This window comes from Pinus tabuliformis, chromosome 5_2, assembly GCF_031772625.1.
Source record: "Pinus tabuliformis cultivar Carrire ecotype Pingquan chromosome 5_2, CPIR1, whole genome shotgun sequence".
In the NCBI taxonomy this organism is placed as follows: Eukaryota; Viridiplantae; Streptophyta; class Pinopsida; order Pinales; family Pinaceae; genus Pinus; species Pinus tabuliformis.
The window spans coordinates 530,571,529-530,576,675 of NC_142306.1; positions in this window are offsets into that span (position 1 = coordinate 530,571,529).

The following is a 5,147-nucleotide window of genomic DNA, read 5'->3' on the forward strand; positions in this document are numbered from 1 at the left end:
GAGTCTCAAATACCTTGCAATGATTGTCCAAGAATTTTTGGAGATCTAGAGAAATAGATGATTTCGATGTGGGAACCTCTAGCGAACATAATTTTGTAACTTTTGTTCTTTCTTTAGAAGATTTGTCATTCTATTAGAGCTGATTATCTTCCTTGGTTTCCCTGCGATACCCCTTAATTCAACTTCCTTTCCTTCCGAAAAAAAATCATGAAAAGTTCTTGAAACTTAAAAGCTATTGTACCCAAGGATCGTATCCATTAGACTCCTAGTACAACATCAGCACCACCCATTGGAATGGAAATCATTGGGCTATTTAATACATATTCTCCCATGGATATCTTGATATTATGGCACTTTCCAGAGAAATTTATGGTTCCTCCACTTGCAACCATCACTTGACACTCTGGTGCTGGATATAGGAATTAATTCAATTCCTTACTTATCTTACAATGAATACTTCCCGAATCAATCAACACTGTTACCTTTTTCTTCTTGATATGTCTTCCTATCTTGATAGTTTAGGGAGTGGTAATTCCCGCCAATGCATTACAAGATATGGTCGGATTCATTTCTTCTTTCTCTAGGGTTTTTTCCCGGTGTATATCCTCTTCTTTTGACATTTCTTGTTCCTTTTCTTCTTCCTCTTCAAAATCTATGTAAAATAATTTCTTCTCAACACACCTATGACCTTTAGTGTATTTTCTATCACAACTGTAACAAAGACCTTTTGCTCTTTTTTCTTCCAATTGTTGTGGTGTAAACCTTGTAGGTTTTGGAAGGTTAGGGGCAACAACACTTCCATCTTTATAGTTATGAGTGGTAGGCTTCCTTGTTGCCATAATTTTTCTTTCCATTTTTCTTGCCAACATGAATGCCTTCTTCAATGAATCAGGTTTCCAAAGTCGAACCTCATGTTAGATGTTATCCTTTAAAGTCCCTATGAACACATCAATCCTATGCTCCTCTATAATATATTTTATGTTATGAAACCAGCTCACAAAAAGATAGAAAAGATAGATCAACACCTTAGAAATAAGCCTCATCGAGGGGGCAGCCTCCTTTACATTACGCAAATGAACAATTCTTAGATGATTCAAATGAAAAAACCTCTTTTCTATATATAGGAGTCTAACGGGTCACAATATAACCCATCCGACCTAAAAATAATAATATAAAGGCACAAAAATAACAATAGAGGGATTCTATGGGGCACAATAATAACAATATGGGGACAATATGGGCACAACAATAATAATAAGGGATACAATGACAATAGTAATGGGGGAATCACTAGCATTATAGGGACCTAACATGCCCCTCTCCTTCAAAACAGTGTTGTCCTCAATGCTTGAGTAGTTCTGGATGCTTCTGTATAAAATTCTCATCCTCACATGTGGAATCTTTAGTGGATAAGTTCTTCCACTTGATGAGATACTCTGAAATTGATTGATTTCGTAGCTGTCGAGTTCTTGTTTCTGTGACTGCTTCCAGTTCCAATATAATTTTTCCTTCCTCATCAAGTTCTGGAAATATTGTTTGAACTGGGAGCTTGTTGCCTATAACCTTCTTTAAACATGAAACATGGAAAACTGGGTGCACTCGAGAAGCTGCAGGAAGCTCCAATTTGTATGCCATAGTACCAATCTTTTGCAACACCTTGTACAGACCATAATAATTTGGTGATAATTTATTATCCTTCTTAGCTTGCTTGAGGGACATTTGTTTATATGGTTGTAGCCATAGGAATACCTAGTCACCTACATCAAAACTTCTTTCACTGCGATGTTGATCTTCTTGTTGTTTCATTCTATTTTGCGCCAACGTGAGGTTATCCTTTAAGAGTTGGAGAACTTGTTGTTGATGCTCAATGTGATGTTCCACTGCTTGAACCTTAGAATTTCTCTTAAATATGATGTGATGGATGGTGGATGATATCCATAAAGTGCCATAAATCGGGTCATTTTTGCTGCAGTATGGAAGGAAGTGTTATACCACCATTCAACCAGATGCAACCATTTGACCCATTGTGCTTGTTTATCAGATACAAAGCAACGAAGATATACTTCTAAACATTTGTTTACTATCTCAATCTTCCCATCAGATTGAGGATGATAAGATGAGCTATGAGCTAGCTGAGTACCATGACAAGAAAATAATTATGTCCAAAAATTTCCAGTGAAAATGGGATCTTTGTCACTTACAATAATCTTTGGGTTTCCATGTAGCTTTTGAATTGTTTCCATAAATGAAGTAGAAACTGTACTAGCTTTAAATGGATGTGATAATGCATAAAAGTGTGCATATTTGGTAAGTCTGCCAATTACCACCATGATGACACTCTTTCCTTCGAACTTGGGTAAACCTGTGACGAAATCCATTGAAACCTCCTCCAAACGTTAGCATGGAATGGATAAAGGTTGTAATAGACCTAGGTTCTTAATTGTTTCAACTTTATTTTGTTGGAAAATCAAACATTACACCACAAACTTTTGAATATCTGATTTAAGGCCATCCCAAAAAAATTCCTTCTTAACCCTGTGGTAAGTTTTTAAAAATCTTGAGGGCCCTCCTAAGGGAGAAGTGTGAAATTCCATAAGAATCTTTTGTTTGAGTTGGGAATTCTTACATAGGTATAAGCGATCTTTGTACCATAATGAATCATTTTTCCAGCTAAATGTATTAGATGTATTGGAATCTTTTTGTAACTTTCGAATGAGTTCCCACACTTCTTCATCATTCTTCCATTCCTCCCTTGCTTCGTTTATCTGATCTAGTTGGATAATAGAAGTGGCGCACAACAATGCTTCCACATCCTCATCTTTTCTTGAGAGTGCATCTGTCACAACATTTTGCTTCCCTTTATTGTAGATGATTTCAAAGTCATAACCCAACATCTTTGTGACCCATTTTTGTTGCTCTTTAGAGGATAATCTTTGTTCTAAAAAGTATTTAGGACTATCATGATCTGTTTTTACCTTGAAGTGTCTTCCCATTAGGTAGGGTCACCATCTCTTAAGTGCATGTAGTATTGCCAACATTTCCTTCTCATAAATAGCTTTGTGTAAATACTTTCCCTTGATTGGACAATTTTCGAAAGCAATGGGTCTTTCATCTTGCATTAAAACAACACCAATTCCATTTCCTGAAGCATCACATTCCACAATAAAGGTTTTTGTGAAGTCCGACGTAGCTAAGGTTGGTGCTTGTCACATTGCCTCTTTAAGATGTTTGAAGGCCTTTGTTGCTTCTGGAGTCCATGAAAATGCATCTTTCTTCAATAATATTGTTAGAGGTGCTATGATTCTCCCATAATTCTTAACAAACTTGTGATAATACTCTGTCAACCCGAGAAATCCTTGCAAATGCTTTATGGATGTGGGGATTTTCCATTCCTTAATGGATTTAATTTTGCTAGGGTCTACCTTAACACCTTCATGAGATACAATATGACCCAGATATTCCACCTCTTCTACTCCAAAGAAACAATTGAGCCTTTTGTATATAATTGTTTCTCCTCCAATAGTTTGAGCACCCTATCAACATGTTCAACATGATCCTTCCAAGACTTGTTGTAGATTAGTATATCATCAAAAAATACTAACAAAAATTTTCTAAGGAAGGGTTTGAAAATGGAATTCATCAAACCTTGAAATGTAGAAGGTGGATTGGTAAGGCCAAAAGGCATGACCAAAAATTCATAATGACCCTCATGAGTTCTAAATGTTGTTTTCAAAATGTCTTCAGTTTTCATTCTGATTTGATGATATCCTGAACGAAGATCCAACTTGGTGAAGTAAATTGAGCCATGCAATTCATCCAATAATTCATCAATGACAGGAATTGGGAAATTTATCTTTAATAGTGAGCTTATTGAGCTCCCTACAATCTGGACACGTGCCATGATCCATCCTTCTTGTGCACCAATACTACTAGAGCAAAGAAAGAATTTTGACTAGGTTGAATTATACCAACCTCTAGTATTTCTGCAACCATATGTTCAATTTCACTCTTTTGGGCATAGGGATATCTGTATGGCCTAATGTTTGGAGGAACACTTCCTGGAATCAAATGAATAGCATGATCATGATCACGAATAGGTGGGATACCTTTGGGAGTCTCAAATACCTTGGAATGATTGTCCAAGACTTTTTGGAGATCTGGAGAAATAGATGATTTTGATGTGGGAACCTCTAGCGAACATAATTGTGCAATTACACCTAGTTGTTCCTTCTTTAGAAGCTTTGTCATACCGTTAGAGATGATTATCTTTCCCAATTTCCCTGCAATACTCCTTAATTCAACTTCCTTTCCTTCTGCAAAAAATTTCATGAAAAGTTCTTGAAAATTAAAAGCTATTATACCCGATGGTTGTGGCCATTGGACTCCTAGTACAACATTAGCACCACCCATTAGAATGGAAAGCATTGGGCTATTCAATACATATTCTCCCATGGATAGTTTGATATTATGGCACTTTCCAAAGCAATTTATGGTTCCTCCACTTGCAACCATCACTGGACACTCTGGTGCTGGAAATAGGAAGCACTTCAATTCCTTTTCTATCTTACAATGAATAAAATTATGGGTACTTCCCAAATCAATCAACACTATTACCTTTTTCTTCTTGATATGTCCTTCTATCTTGATAGTTTGAGGAGTGGTAATTCCAGCCAATGCATTACAAGATATGGTCAGATTCATTTCTTCTTTATCTAGGGTTTGTTCTTGGAGTATATCCTTTTCTTTTAACATTTCTTGTTCCTTTTCTTCCTCCTCTTCACAATCTATATAGAATAATTTCTTCTCAACACACTTATGACCTTTATTGTATTTTCTATCACAACTGTAACAAAGCCCTTTTGATATTTTTTCTTCCAATTGTTGTGGTGTCAACCTTGTAGGTTATGGAAGGCTAGGGGCAACAACACTTCCATCTTTATAGTTGTGAGTGGTAGGCTTCCTAGTTGCCATAATTTTGCTTTCCATTTTTCTTGCTAACCTAAATGCCTTCTCTAATGAATCAGGTTCCCAAAGGCGAACCTCATGTTGGATATTATCCTTTAAAGTCCCTATGAACACATCAATCCTATGCTCCTCTGGAATATCTTTTACCCTAATGTTCAATTTTTGGAAGTCCTCATTGTGCT